The sequence below is a fragment of the Balaenoptera acutorostrata genome, unplaced genomic scaffold, assembly GCF_949987535.1.
Source record: "Balaenoptera acutorostrata unplaced genomic scaffold, mBalAcu1.1 scaffold_871, whole genome shotgun sequence".
In the NCBI taxonomy this organism is placed as follows: Eukaryota; Metazoa; Chordata; class Mammalia; order Artiodactyla; family Balaenopteridae; genus Balaenoptera; species Balaenoptera acutorostrata.
The window spans coordinates 78,788-94,758 of record NW_026646530.1 but is presented as its reverse complement, the minus strand read 5'-3'; the positions used below and the strand labels follow the sequence as shown (position 1 = coordinate 94,758).

Sequence of the window (15,971 nt, the reverse complement as noted above, 5' to 3'; positions counted from 1 at the left end):
AGTCAAGACTAAACTTCAGAGACCCGGAGAGCAGGAACGGAGATTTCCCAGAAGCCCAGGGCTGAATGCAGCTGTGCAAGGCTCCCAGCCCTTGCCCGGCTGCTCATCACCCTTCACCTCTCCAGTCTTGGGCGACGCCTTGGGCCCTGAGACAGGACACAAGGTCCGTCCTGGTCTAGCTTCAGCGCTGTGTGCTGCCGAGCCAAGGTCCTGCTCTCTTCCTGAACCTCGCTTTTCCCTTGAGTCAGCTGCCGACTGGGATGTCAGCAGGTGATGGGCGGATCCGTCCACTTCCTGATCTCTGCCCTGGCTCTGGGGGCTCTCCTGGAGACGGCACCGCTACGGGCTCCTTCCCCTCCGCGACCGGCTCAATTCGTGGAGCCTGATATTGTTCATTTCCGTGTCTTTGGCTCGGGTCCCCGGTGCACAGTCGGGTTCGGTCTCTTTTGTGGCGTCACGCAGATCAAACTGTTGCGTAGGTGTGCCGAGGTGGGGGAAAGCCAAGTGTGCCTCACTGGGATGAACTCCTCGGTTTTCAGAGACATAACTCGTGTGAACATGTGGAAGAGGTTTAGGCGCCTGCTTAGTAGGTGAGGGGATTTCCGGATGTAAAACTGACCCGAAGTCAGCCTTGTCCTTTGCCCACTTGGATTAGCTGGCTGTGGCCTGCGCTCCGCGGTGCCTCAGAGCAGAGAAAGGAGGGCGGGTTCCTGGTGCTGAGCAGGCTCTCAGGCAGTAAGGGAACTCCTGGCCTGTACCTTGGGGATGGAAACTGAGGCTGCGCCCGCCGCCTCAGCCCCTGCCTTTCGCCCGTTTTGGTTTTTGGAATGGGAAGGTAAAAACTTCAGAAAGGAAGGACGTTTGTTTCCGCCCGGTTTCGAACCGGGGACCTTTCGCGTGTGAGGCGAACGTGATAACCGCTACACTACGGAAACACGGCGGGTGCTGCCGCCTAGTGGCACATCCCTGAAATCCGTAGGTCCTGCCACCACTCTCCTAGTCGCCAACTTTTTAAACTGCAGAATGAACCTTGAAGCCCCGAGATCTCTCAGGCAAGCAGACTGCGGCTTCCGAGAGGCCCTGCTTTCAGGGTTCCTCGCCTGGCCCGAAGGGAGGACCCCCGAGCCTCCCACAGTCGGCCTTCGGGCTCCCGCACCGACCGCAGAGTCCTCGGATCCACGGCTATGCCCCCGAGTGCAGGGGTCGCCCCCGCTGCTGACTCCTCAGCTCCCAGAAGCCGCGGGAGCCGGGGGTTCGGGCAAGTGCCCTTTGGGCCTAAGGGGAAAAGGTAGAGAATTCGGTTCATTCCAGTGAGCTTCTCTCTCTCTGGAGCGGATCCTGTGGGTCCTAGCTGCATGTCCCCAAAGCCTTCAAACAGAATTCCTTTCATCCAGACTGGATTGAGTCGTCTTCAGGGTGAATGCTAGCTTGCTACAAACACTCCGTCATACCTGAAGGAGGAAATCTACAACTCCCAGGTAAATTCTATTTTCTTCCTTTGATTTCTTCAAACAACAACAGCCAAAAAGACAGGTCACTGGTACATACTTGCACTTTTCTTATAATACTTAAGGTATGTCTGACTATCTATGAAAAGCTCTTGCTATAGAAACATGTGCAAGAGATTGTCTACCATGAGCTAAACGATCGTCATGCCTGCCCAAGGTCCAAGAATCTGATGAAGCTGGATCCAGTCCCCCACTGCCTTTAGATCACCAGTTCGATCACCATCCAAAGCAACCAATTTCCCAGATGCAGGTCACTAATATGAGGGAGAAGAGGTCAGCTAAACATGTAAACAATCGCAGTTTGTTCTGGGGAATGTTGAAAGTCAGCAGTGGTACAGTTAGAAGGGGAAATAAAAGACTTCATAATAACGATAATACCAGCTTTCTCGAGCTTTACTCAGTGACCAGCACTGTTCCTCAGTGCTTTACTGTGGAATCACTTACTAAGTCCACATAACAACCCTGGAAGATAGCGTAGGACTTTACCACCCCTTGTTGCAGATGAGAACACTGAGGCGCTGAAAAGCTGAGCTAACCTTTCCAGGGTCTCACCGCCCCCCCCACCCCACCCCGTGACAGTGAGAGCCAGCACTCAGACCCAAGCAGTTTGCCTCCAGAGCCCCTCCCCTTGGCCACCATGCTCACGGGTAACTGAGAAAACTTCACTGAGATTTGCATCCCTTCCTTGTTCAACCTCCAATATATCAAAAGGAAGAGAAGATTGAAAGGTAGGCCTACAAACCTCCCCAAACTCATTAATGAAATGAAGAGGAAGAGGAGAAAGAGTAAACAGGACCACTGGAGAAGCAACGACGTTAGACGCAGAGAGAATGACGATGCGTTTGTTAAACACATACTAACTGGAAACTGTCTCTTTAAAGACTAAGAAGGACCTATCTTCCAACCATTGAAGGCCTAAACTTTCCCGTTCCATGGCAGTCTCCACCCAAGAATAGATTTCAAAGCTACCAACATAGTGTATACACATGTGAATATGAAAATCATACTTCAACATTAGTAGTAAAGAGATTATTTTTGAATTTAAAAAAATATTTTTAATACAGCAGGCTCTTAATTGTTATTATATATATATTCGTGTATATATGTCAATCCCAATCTCCCAACGCATCCCACCACCACCAACCCCTCTGCCGCTTTTCCCCCCCGTTGGGGTCCATATGTTTGTTCTCTACATCTGTGTCTCTCTTTCTGCCCTGCAAACCGGGTCATCTGAACCATTTTCCTAGGTTCCACATATATGCGTTAATATACGATATTTGTTTTTCTCTTTCTGACTTACTTCAAGTAGTAAAGAGATTTTGAATGAGTTAGCTCACCTGGTTACTAATAAAAATGGGAAACAGTTATTAGGATGTTGTCATTAAACAAAGGCAGGATTTATAAAAAAGCCAGAAAAGAGAAGAGAAGAAACACAGACACACACACACACACACACACACACACACACACTGACACACACACACAAAGCCTGAGAAAGGGGAGTTTTCCCTTTCCTGGAGGGACAGATAGCTGAAAGCCATCAAACAGCTAATCAGGAGGGTTTAATCTAGTGAAGTTCCGAGCTAATCAGGTAAACGCTTTTGGCTATATGTGGATGCTCAAAAATTCTTGAGAGTTTAGTGGTGAAATGCATGTGGCGGCTATTCTTTGTGTACTACCTGCCAGTGTCCCCCTTTGGCACCTGTGAGTTAATTAAGCCTAATTGAACTACTTTCCTCATCAGAATTGCTCAATTTCATATACCACCCCCCTTCCTTGACTCATATTTATTCTTAAAAGAGCAAATTTGGTCATGAACACTTGGTTCTCTCTTTGACACAGTATTAACAATGGAATGTCAGCTTAAGGTAATGGTTGTGAGCAGCATATGCATAAGTAGTCAGATATCCGATAGTGAAGGGAAGCCAAAAATCTGAGGACAGCACAAATATCACAGTAACTACTTTGAACTTGCTTTCCCTCCTAGCCCAGGACAAAGCAGAAGAAAAAGTAGCAGCATCACTTTAACAATAAACAAGTGGCATTAAACTTTAAAACAATGAGGCATAATATGCATAAAGTACAAAGAGTGTACACTTCCCAAACCATCACCAGTGTACACCAACCTGAATAACTTTTGAAGCAACCTAAATAACTAAGGTATGCAAAATTACCAGACCACAGAAGGCTTCCTCATGACTCTTCCCATGCAAGAGCTCAGAGTAATCACACACATACCCCTCCCAACCTCTCTGCCTGTTACTTTCACATAAATTGAATCACAGGGCATGCACTGGGTTTGGGGGCATGGAGGGGCATGGGTCTGACTTCTTTCACTCAACATTATGTCTATGAAATTTAACCCTATTTTTCACGTAGTTCTTTGTCTCTGTGTGTATGCCTTGTAAGAATATAACTCCACGTAGTTTTGAACTGTTGGACAGTTCAGTTGTTTCCAGTTGAGGATATTCTGAAATGGTACGAACATTTTTTTATGACTTTTGGGGGACATACACATTTTTCTAGAGCACCCCATTCCAAGAGAATAATGCCAGTGTTGACTTTCAAGATAATACTTTTGGGGGCTTCCATGGTTGCGCATTGGTTAAGAATGCGCCTGCCAAGGCAGAGGACACAGGGTCGAGCCCTGTTCCGGGAAGATCCCACATGCTGTGGAGCAACTAAGCCCGTGCACCCCAACTACTGAGCCTATGCTCTAGAGCCCGTGAGCCACAACTACTGAGCCCTCATGCCACAACTACTGACCCCTGCCGGCCTAGAGCCCGTGCTCCACAAAAAGAGAAGCCACCACAATGAAGAGTAGCCCCCAATCACTGCACCTAGAGAAAGCCCTCGCCCAGCAACGAAGACCCAACGCAGCCAAAAACAAATACACAAAATAAATTTTAAAAATTTATAAAAATAAAAATATATAAAAGTCGGTTTTGTTTCTTTTTTTCCAGCAGAAAGTGTTTATTCAGGAATAGCGGAAGAATTGCAACTGAGGACAAGCAAGCAATAGCAAAAGCCATAGGCTAGTCCCACAAACAAAGGAGAGGAAGGAACCTGACTTTACAGAGAAAGAGGAGGAAGCTGAGGGAGGTTGTTTTGAACCCAAGTCCATTGGAGAAAAGTGAAAGTTCAGGGTGATGACGGTTTCTCATTGCCAAGTTGCTGATTTCTTGCAGGAGATGCAACGTGCATGTCTTTCTGTTGGGGCCTGTAATTGAAGATTCCTTTCTGTTGATGCTTCTTCTTTTTCGGTATGTAATTGACGATACTTCTTGTCTTTGAACTTGAGTGGTACCCCATGAGAGCTCCCACTTCTGGTCTCCCGACTTCACGTTAGTGACGTTTCCCTTTATTCGTTTTCAAACCTGTCACAAGGAATTTTGAATTTTCTATTTTAATCTATTTTAATGTTTTAGGAGACTTATTACATCAAAATATTATCATTACAACCTGTGGCGCTAGCAATTTTCAAGTGTTCAGTAGCTACATGTGGCTTGCACCTATCATATTGGAGAGCACAGGTCAAAGGTATAGCACAGCTAAAAGTACGATCTCTGGGCCACAGCATGTAACTGTGTATGTATGACCCTCAGTGGATGCTGCCAATTTTTTTTCCAACCTGTGGAACTTTTTTATACCTTTTCCAGAAATGGGTAAGAATCTCCAGTGCTCTCCATCCTGTCAACATTGGGTTTTGTTTGTCCTTTTTTGTTAAAAATGTAAGCTTTATTGAGGTGTAATTTTCATAATAAAATCTGCCAACATTAGATTCTTCTACTTTCTTTTCAATGATATCATTTCTTTGCCAAGCTGGATTTTGGTGCTTGCTGTGATAAAAAGCAAGTGCCATGCAAAAAATGAATGTGTAACAGGAAGCCAGGAGGCGCTCTGAGAAGGTTTCAGAAGCCGTGCAGTGCGCAGCATTAAGGTTATGATTCTGACGTGTCAGAGCAGTGAAAACACAAGCCACTCTACTGAACTTTTGTCAAGGGAACACATAAGAATAGCCACAGCACCAGCCACAAACCTACAAACTATAGAAATATATGTGAACCCAGAAAACAACAGCATTCTCCAACGAAAGCACTGTTGTCAACCGACCTATCATGAAATCAGGGCAAACGGGAAGGACAAAGACAGAGAGAATTTGCAGGCAACCAAAGATAATTCGTTAATTAAACCAATTTAATGTTAGTCAAAGGATTGAAGTTAACTCTAGATCTTGAACTTGTAATTTAAGCTGACGCATGTTGGAACATGGGAATGTTGGAATCATATATTGGTATATATGGAATCATATATTAGATGACGCCTAAACATATTTACCAAAAATTGTAAGTGGAATAATTGAGTCGTCTGGTTTCTAGAAGTACAAGTATTCATTTCTCTTTGAAGATATTAGTATATTTAGTGTACTTGACAAGTATATTTAATATACTTCAACACATAAATTTAAATTTTTAGAAGTTGAAATACTTCGTGGATATGTTTGCTTATTTGACTAGTACAACCAGTATAGGAAATTTAGGAAGTCCAACTTAACTCAGATTTTCAAGGCAAAATTAAGCCAAGACTTATATACTAGAATGCTATACCATCATTATTTTCTATATTACAAGGTAATCTGAAATATATATATATATATTCAGTCATTTCTAGAGCAAAATTATTAAGCCAATCCAATTTTACTGAGTCGCCTCAAAAAAAAAAAAAAAAAACACAACATGACAGAAACATTTTAAATGCCATTATATATCCAAAGTATAAATTATTTAAATTTCTTAAAAGTATTAAGATTCATCTTTGTTATCAATATCCTTTCTTGTTTATCGTTGTTGTTCCAAGTAATCAAGACCGTTAATTTAATCTATAGCTAAATCTGTTATTGTTACTTGTCACCAATTCAACAACAAAATTTTTCCTTATATAGATACCACATTGAAAGCATAAGTAGTAAAGCAATTGTCCCAGAAATTCTTAATCTCCTTATTGTAGATTTATACAAGTTATTATTACTTTCCTGAAGTTAACTGGGGAAGTGACTCCTTTAAATTGTTAGAGACCTAATTTGTCCATTCTCTCCAGAGGAAGAGAAAATACATTGATTTCTTTCTGAAAAAATAGATTTAAAAGGGAAAAGAAGCCATCAAACGAGTGGACATTATTTAAAGTGAAAGCAGAGGCAATGATATGTATTAACAACACTTGCCAGTGAGGGAAACAAAGTGAAATAATTAAGCAACATTTAGGTCTTCGGAGGACCCTCATTGCTGAAAGTGATACGCTTTTGAGTCTCCAGGGTATATACCTGTGCATGAAGTTATTGCTCCTCATCCATTTTTATTAAGGACCGAACGGGCTTACAGTTCTGGAAGGTTTAAATGTTGATTTGTACGGTTGTCACAAGTGCTCATGTTGCTGACTTTGTTGCTTGTTTGTAATGATATAAATGTCTTTCCTCTGCTTTCTGTAGTCTGATTTAAGCAATCCCTAAGGGACATTGGTTTGAATTTTTTTAGTTATTTAGAAACTTGAGTATACCAGTGAAAGAAAGCTGCCTATTCCCTGCTAAAAATTCAATATTCTTCCTGTATAATCCCCCTTATTAATGTTGAGTTCCTTATGAGGGAACCATTGCATATTAAGATCGTCCTGATTGTAGCTACTACACTTTTGCAGTTATTGACAAGGGTTGACTGGGCCCACGTGGTTTTTAGCAAATAGTGGAAAGACAAGAGGTGGACAGCTTCTCACTGCTGCGGTGTCTCATACAAGGAAACACCAGAATCCTCAGGACAAGCATCAGACCAAAAAGACTCATGGTCCGGATTAGCTGTCATCTTCTACCTAACAGGGAATGGATCCCTGTCAACCGCCACCCAACAGGGATTATCCCCAGAAGTTCACTTCCTAAAATGAAAACCAGAATCCCGCACTGAGACGAGAAATTAGTGATGCACAAATGAGAGGGAGAGAGAGAGAGAGAGAGAAAATACCTGTCCAGTAACCACACGGTATGAAAAAGAACCACACGGTTCAATCTCACATGAGATTGAACAGAACAGAGCAAACACGAGCCAATAGCTCTAAGGGTCCAGGTCTGAAGCAGGAACCTGTGGTGGGCAGGATTCTGTTGGCTCCCACGAGGTGTCTTAGATGGGCTAATGTTTATAGTCACAGTCACAAAACAGACAGACAAAAAAAACAAACAAAAAAGTGTCAAGGAATAACATAGAGACACTTATGCCCATGCGAATTCCCCATTTGATAGGAGGAAGGACAGGACAGGCATTAGATTGTTTGCATCAAATTAAAAGTATAACCAAAACGTATAAATAGAAGAGGAAAGGGGAGAAGGAAAAAAACCTCTGGGATCAGCGAGATTCTTCTCTTTGGATAAGTTGCTTGGCAGGACATTGTCAAAGAGGTCACTCTGGGCAGTCTTCTCTGGACCCTGTTGACTAGGTCAGCAGAGAAAACCATTACAGTTATTGGGAGACTTTAAAAATATTGAATGTTGAGCTTTCGAACGTATGCAATAGAGTATCTCTGTGTACTGCCCACAGTGTCCCCCTGTTGTCCTTCCCCTTAGTTATGTCGGGAGGGCACTGCTCCCTTTATTAGTTAGACTATCATAGAGAGATGTATAGAAAGATTGCTGTGTTGGCAAGTAAGTGAAGAAAGGGACATTGAAAGACTGGAAAATAAAATGGAATATGATTCAGTGCCACTTCTGTGGAGGGCAAACTTGAAGGATTTACCAACATTAGAAGCACAGAAACACTAAAGGTAGCACTTGCACTTGCAGTTCTCTACGCTCTGGAAACACCTGCACGAGTGGTCAGAGGTGTGTGTACAATAATGATGGTTGCAGCCTATTCGTCATCGTGAAGCCATGAAACCAAATACTACACAACCATGCAAGAAATGCCTTTGTCAGAAACAATGCAGAGGAGAATTATGATGATGAGCTCACTGATAACATCATTCACAGAACGAGTACTAACGTTCACAGATGACAACTTTGAGGCACATAAAAAACAACTTTCTTGTTCAAGTCTATAGACTTTGGCAGAATAAAGACTTTATCCCACCAGACTGTGGATTCCTCGGTCTCTTTCAGAAGGTCGTGAGTTAGGCGAGTATGGAGTCCAGTAGAGACGATAGACAATAGAGCTGGGAAGGCGGGGTGGCCCGAGACTGGCAGCAGTCGTGAGGTGGATAGGACCCCGAATGCAGTTCGGTAAAGTTTGTGTGAGCCGATGTACAGGTAATAATCAGCATGGAACACCTGGAATGGTATTCAGCACGGAAAGTCCTGAATGGGTTCTGAAAAAAAAACAAAAGTCGAACAAAACTCCCCCACCGTCCCTGGGTGGGCTCGAACCACCAACCTTTCGGTTAACAGCCGAACGCGCTAACCGATTGCGCCACAGAGACAACAGTGCGCGTCTTTTCTGGACTCTCTTTGCAGTAGACACTTACTAATTCCCAGGGTGTGCCGCCTGCCCCGCAGGAGCACCGTGCCAGTTCCAAAGCCTCGGAAAAACGGAACGTTTAGAGCGATGAATGATGTTCTTTATCCTGTTTGAAACTGGTGCCTTAGGTGCCTTATCCGAAACCAAAAGGGCAGCAGAATGGCCTGACCCCGCCTTGCCCCTTACCCGCCTCAGATGCCAGCGCCCCCGGAGACACCCGGAGCCCGGGCCGGGACCCTCCGGGCCTGAACCCAATGGGGTCCAAGGATAGCTGAACACCCGGTGGGCATCCATGACGGCTCTTCCGGTTTCCTCGCCGACACCCATTGAATGAGAGTTTGCCCACCCTTCCGAGAGGCCTCCGGGGGCCGGTGTGGTGCTTTGGTTTCCTGTGTCCATCACGCGATTTCCACAACGGCAGCGGTCGCCGTGATGGTCGCCCCTGCGTCCCCACGCCCAGAACAGGGTCTGGCACTCACCAGGACGCTCTTAGCACTTGGATGAATACATTGTCGTCTTTAGCCCTTGGTCCCATGAAGACCCCTGAGAATGGAAATAAGGAAACGTTTTCGAAGTGAACATTTCTTTTCTAAAAGCCTTTATTCTGGTTATTTGATTTCGCAGCATCCCGTGGGGCGGGCAACGGAAAGGCCTACAGGTCCCCGTCTGCGCGGTGCAGCTCCCCGCGCCCAGCTGAGCAGGCTGCGTTCTGTGGGGTCGATCCTGGGAGCGGGGAACCGGCGGGAAGCGAAAAAACACGGGGGAAGGCGGGTTTGGGGACGTGGGCATTGAGATCTCCCACGAGGCTGGTGCGGGGATCCCAGATCTCATGAGCCTTGTTTCTGTCAGAGAGTGGGGAAGGAGGGAAAGAGAGAGTGGGGAAGGAGGGAAAGAGCTGGCGTCGGAGAGAAAGCGGGAGGCAAGAGGAGAGGGAGGGAAGGAGGGAGGAAGGGGAAGGGAGGGGAAGAATAAACGAATTTGTGCTTCCACCCCTCCCTCGCTCCCTCTCTTGCCGTCTCTCTCCTTCTTGCTCTTCTTCCCACCCCTCCAGCTGAGAAATCCTGATACACCCACATCTGAGAAGAAAGACCCAACTCATCTGTGCTCTCGGGCGCACAAGCTCTGGGTTGTAAAAATGGTTCTGCCCTTGCGTGGCCTTGAACAAATAAAGTTTCTGTGCCTCCCTTCTTTCTTCTGTAAAATGGGACCAATGAGAGCATTCTACTTCATTCTGTTGTTGCCTGGGTTTAGTAACTGCTGGGTCAATAACGTCACAAGCAGTGAAATCATAAATACTATGGTCATGATCCTCTGACTCTTTTGACAGCCCCTACCCTTATTTATTTCACCTTAAATTAGTTTGCTTCTTCTAGAAATTTCTGTAAACGGCATCAAAGCATGGGCTCCTGTGATTGCTCTTCCGGTTTGCTCCGCTGTCGCCGGCCCGCCCTTCATCGCCAGTTCTCTGCTTGCGGGACCGGGACCGACGCGCGGGCTGGAGGAAACGGGAAGAACCTGCGGCGGTGAGAAAATGAGCGTTTGCCCACCCTTTGGAGAGGCCTCTGGGGCCGGTGGGATCCTCCGCTTCCTTCTTCGGTTTCCTGCGTCCATCAGGGGAGCTCCACCAGGGCAGGGGTCTGGTGATGGTCGCTCTTGCGTCGCCTCGCCGAGAGCAACTTGAGCGCCGCCTCACTCAGTCTCCCAAAGACCCGCAAAGAGTCCTGACCAGAGAGAAAGGCATTCGTGCTTCTCGCGATGGTGGAAAATATTCCCACATCTTCCTCGCAGACTGTGGAAACCTCCCAGACTGTGCGATGTCTGGTGGCATTCTTCACGTGCCAAGGAAGGAGGAGCGCTAGCGACAGAAGAAGGCGGCGGCGCGGAAGGACAGGACGGATCGGAAGGTGAAGGGGCGGCGCGAGGGGGTGAGGAGGCAGCGAGCGAGGAACGAGGGGAGAGGAGAGCGAGGGAGAGCAATAGAAAGGGAGGGGGGAGGGGGCGAGGGGGAGGGAGAGGGGAGAGGCCTTGGAGGAGCGGGAGGAGGTGGAGGAGGAAGAAGAGTTACATTCCCAGGGTAGTTCTGCTCACTGGCCGCCGACACACGGCAGCTCCCACCATCACCACATCCCCACCTCTCACCTTGGGCTCTCAGTCCCAACACGCACGCTTTGGTCCCTCAAAGACCGCCCCTCCACCCGTCGCGGTTCTACCCTCATTGGATTTCTCTGCCCCTTGTCAGAGCCCGGCTCTCCGGGTCTCCCGGCCATTCTGTGATCCCTCAACGTCCTTTCCACGGATTTCTTTTCTTCCTGTATCAGCCAGAGTCCCCTTCTGGTCCTTGCACTCATAAACCTTGACTGATCCTGAAGTTCTCCTGGAGGAGCGCTTCGTGTTGTTTGTTGCCGCTCAACTTCTCGATTTTCCAGAAGGAAGTCTCATCTTCTCCTCAGCCCGGTGCTGTGAACTTCCTCCTGGTAACAAGGGCCTCCTTCCCCCTTGAGTCAACTCTTGTCCAGTCCCTGGGACGTCTCTCAGCAACACTGGGCATCTTTCTGACTCTGTTTATTGGCCGACAGCTTTTATGTTTGAATGCGAATTTTTCTGTTCTGTGTATTGGATAAGGGAAGAAATGACTTTGGGAGAAAATGAAGAAGTAAAGGGGAAATGAAATAACGCAGATTATTATTTTGAGACATAATGTGGACTTATACCTATTACACATGTAAATATTTAGTGTGGTGGTATTTTGTGTACATAAATACTGTAGACACTGTCAGACAACTTGGATACACATGCTCTATGACCCAGCAATGAGTGCTCTTGGGTACCCGGATATGTGTACACTTTTTTTAAGCCGTGCAATTCCTGGGTCATGACATATTAAGAAATTGGAATGAAACTGACTTGACCAAGCTCTGAGGAAAGAGTCTGTGACTGCCGAAGTGTCAGAGCCCTGCCTTGTGGTCTCCACAGCATGTCGTTGACTTTGAGTCACCCCAGGTGAGCATGGCCTGGTTTGTCTCAGTGTTTGGTGTAAACGTTAATTTTTACTTGCACTGTAAATCTAACAAATCTACATTGGTTGTAAGAAAAACTTAGCCCCCCTTCATCAGAAGTGTATGAAGAAGAAAAGGAGAGGTGTGGGAAGCGTGCAGTCTTAGCCGGAGGTAACTCCTGGAGGAGACAGTATGTCTCTCACAAAAAGCAAAGCCCTTACCTTGGAATGCACTCTTTTTCCCAGGCCTGAGGAATGTAAAAGAGATGAGCAAAGCTATCTCAAGCCGGGAGACCTCAGGGAACTGAGAGTCCTGGTTGTTCCTTATGGCTGGGGGCTGTGTGTGAGCCTGGTTAAGGGAAGATAATGTTCAAGGATAGTTGTTGTAAACTTGTTGACGTCCATGGTGGTGACTGAACTGAGATGATAAGCAATTCCATGGGATTATTGTCTAATAAGGAGTTCCTCTTCTGTCTATATAAGATTCAGTCAATTCTAAATAACGTGCCTAGCAACCATCAGTTGTCTTGGTCCTTCTGACCCCATACTCGAGGTGCTATTCAGTCCCTTGCCCCTCTCCGTCGGGACCTGGAAGACCCCCTGCGGTGGCTGGACCGTCGCAGAGAGGTCTCCTGCCTCCCATTCCCACTCCACTGCTGACACACTTTATATATTACACATAGGAGGTGGTGGCAGCTTTGGAGTGTCATCGGTGCTGTGTAGCCAAGGGACCCAGGAAGTCCCAAGTCCTGCCCTGACAATCGTCTGCCCTCTCTGGGCTATGGGAAAAGTGTGAAGGCAAAGAAAAGGAAAGTAACACTATTATTTGCAGAAATTTTACCTCAGGATGGGACACTCTGGCAAACTGAGGCAGAATATGTGGTTTATGATGGAGACTTTCAGGGGCTCTTCCCTGGCCCGAAGCCCAAAGTGGATTTTACCTCATTTTCTGAGGTGCAAGTGAACTGAGAGAAGTCAACCAAAGGAGAGGAGCAGAGAGAAAGCAAGACGGATGACCACCCACGCGGGTCAACCGTATTCAAGTCTTGTCGGGACCGTAGAAGAAATGCCTTGGCATTATCGCTGGGATGCATGGAGGCTGAATAAGTACTTAACCCATCTTTGGTGGCATAGAGTAAGCACCTCTTGAGGAGGTTCCATGGTGTAATGGTGAGCACTCTGGACTCTGAAGCCAGCGATCCGAGTTCAAATCTCGGTGGGACCTTTCTCTTTAGTTAGAAGAAGGGGATTTTTTACTCCTCAGATGGGACGAGCTTTCCCGCTCCCGCGTCCCCGAGAGGCGCGGCCCGCGCGCTCCACGCGGACGTGGCGGGCAGGTGGGGGGACGAACCCGCGGCGTCCCCGCTGGACCCTGGCGACTCTGCCCGTCGCGGGCCATCGGAGTCCCCGGCCCCGCCGCCCTGGGGCGCAGCGACCGAGCCAGTGCCACCTGCTCGTCGGGTCACCCTGGGTCTCGGGGGCGAAAGACAGAGGCTGCGCCCACTGAGTCCTGCCCCGCGAGGGGGCTTCGCCCCGCACGTCTTGTAACTAACTGCGCGGTTGTCCCTGTGAGTAAATGGTCGCGGGGCGGGGTTGTGACGTCGCTGAGCAGCCAGGGTGACAGCGTCTTAGCTTTCGGGTCGAGGGTTCCAGACCTGGATGGGAAGTACTGTATTGTATTCAGGTGCCCTATTATTCCGAACATTAATGGATCCTATCCCAGTTTATTATGGTTTTATTCAGAATTTCTCGCTCCCAAGTCTCCGTTGGACACGAAAAGCCGCTGTTAGGCTAAGATTTGAACCTTCTCTCCAGGAAACCTCGTCCTTTCGTCCCAAGCTCAGCCAGAGAGGGGAGCGCCGGCCGCGGATTCCGGCGTCTGAGGAGACCCCAGGTCCCTGACCCACGGCCGCCCGGCCCGGCTCCTCCGGGGCCGAAGGTGAGACGAGCCGGAGCCGCTCCGGCTCCGGGACCGGCGGGCGCCCCTTCGTCTTGCCGCGACTCTGCTCCACCGAGAAGACGCCCCAGGACGTGACCGGATGGAAGCACTTCTGCCCTCTACTGCTCGGTAGAAACGTACGGATGAGGACTGTGGTGGACTTGAACAGCGAATTAAAATGATGTCCTCTTCCAGGTGCTAAGGAGCATCTCTCTGAGTTTTAGATTTTGGAACTTTCAGAGGTTACGAAGGACCGACTGACACAGCTGTCTTTGGAGGACGTGACGAGAAAGGTGTGAGGCCGGCGAAAAGATCCGAGGACGGGAAAGAGCAGGAAAGAGGAGAGACTGACACAGAAGGGAGAAAGGGACTGGAAGGGAGAGGAGCTGGGCGAGCACTGCAGCGGGGGCAGTCGCTGGGTTTGGGCGACCACGGCTCCTCACTCTGGAGGGCTCCCACCCTTTAACCGACCTGCCCGAGAACCCGGTTCCACCCCAAATCGCCAAGCTGCTTGCCTGGCATTTGTTCTTGCAAAGTTCCCTTTGCCGGTTGGGTTTGGAGGGGTGAGGTGGGCTGTGTTGGTTTGCAAGCGAGTGGAAGTCCTGGCGGCTGCCTTGGAGACGACTGGCGGGTAGGGAAACACACAAACTCCACTCTTCCCTCTGCAGGCCGGTCTGCAGGGCCTGGGGTGGGAAACTGGAAAATCAGAGTCTCAATATTTATTTAGAGATAAGGAGATAAATAGCCAAACAGTTGGTTGTGTGAGTAGAAAGTGGTTATCCCTGGAAAAACGAAATGTGGGATGGGATCAGGGGACTACTGTTTCCCATAACAAGTTTTGGGGCATATGTAACCTTGTATCACATGTGTGATATTTTTAAAGTTCATTGCTTGTATTTTGAATATAAATTTTTATGTAGTCATACGTACCACTCTTTTAAAATTCTGGGTCTTGTGTCATGTGTAGAAATGTTTTCCACTGTAAAATCGTAATTTTTCTTTTTTTAAAAAATTGGGGCCTTCTTGAAGCAAGGAATTGGACCATTATTCCCCTATTGATGAGCTGATCACGTGAGCTAATATACTTGCAGATCCTCCCAGGCCAGGAGGTTACTGCTGGTCAGAGAGGATTGCTTTACTCTCTCTAGGAGGGTCCACAGCCACTGAAAAGTACCAGTAACTTAAATAAAATCCCACCCAGTCTTTATGCAGTGCTGTGCCCAAAACACAAGAGCTTACACTCAGTGATTACATGTTAGTGCCATGTGCCCAGGCATAGTCTACAAGTTTTACATGGGTTTACTCATTTAATCCTTTCAACAGGCCTATATCATATCATTATCCTCACTTCCCATATGAGAAAACTGAGGCATGGAAAGGTTAAGTAACTTGTCTCGTCGCTCAGTCAGTGAGTGGGATTTGAAAGCAGGAATTTGAACGGAAGCCCGCCTGGCTCCACAAGATATGCTCCCAATCAAAGAGGAACACAAATGGTAAAGATGCTTGACAAGAAATTTAAGTCTGTATATTTCTTTTGAAAAAAACACCAAGGAGGAGTCACGCAACGGGCATAAAACTGTCCTAAATATCCTCGTGACCCACCTGCCTCCCAAACATCCTTCTTATCCCAATAGCTGCTCCCCGCACACCTCCAGCTTAAACACAATTCCTGCCAGAGCTAGGTTTTTCCTTCCCTTTATCTTTTCCTCTCACCTACCCCATACCTCTTCCATAGCTATTCTGTTCTTTCACTTCCAGGTCATTCTTTTTTTTTTTTAATTTAAAAATGTTAAAGATATATAAAGAAGAAAATAAGCAGCCATCCATAGTCCCACCTCCTGGAATTAACTACTGTTAACATCTTTACGTATTTTTCTTGAAATCTATTTTTAAGTTATTCTAATTTTTGCAAAAATTATATATGCTTATTATGTAAAATTCAAATGATGCAGAAAATGCAAATATGTAAAAATTTGAAACATCTTAAATTCAAAACTAACTTCTGTTAAGGTAGGTAAATATTGATGGAGTCATTTTGG

At 47.0% G+C, this 15,971-nt stretch overlaps 3 non-coding genes across 3 annotated transcripts; 1 reads left to right on the top strand and 2 right to left on the bottom strand.

Annotated features, from left to right (window-relative positions):
• Positions 1-862: 862 nt before the first annotated feature.
• On the bottom strand, positions 863-935 carry TRNAV-CAC (transfer RNA valine (anticodon CAC)). The gene has a single exon. It is a non-coding gene; the product is annotated as a tRNA-Val (tRNA).
• A 7,951-nt stretch (positions 936-8,886) lies between these two features.
• TRNAN-GUU (transfer RNA asparagine (anticodon GUU)) lies at positions 8,887-8,960 on the bottom strand. Its single transcript has one exon. It is a non-coding gene; the product is annotated as a tRNA-Asn (tRNA).
• A 4,186-nt stretch (positions 8,961-13,146) lies between these two features.
• TRNAQ-CUG (transfer RNA glutamine (anticodon CUG)) lies at positions 13,147-13,218 on the top strand. The gene has a single exon. It is a non-coding gene; the product is annotated as a tRNA-Gln (tRNA).
• The last annotated feature ends 2,753 nt before the right edge of the window (positions 13,219-15,971 follow it).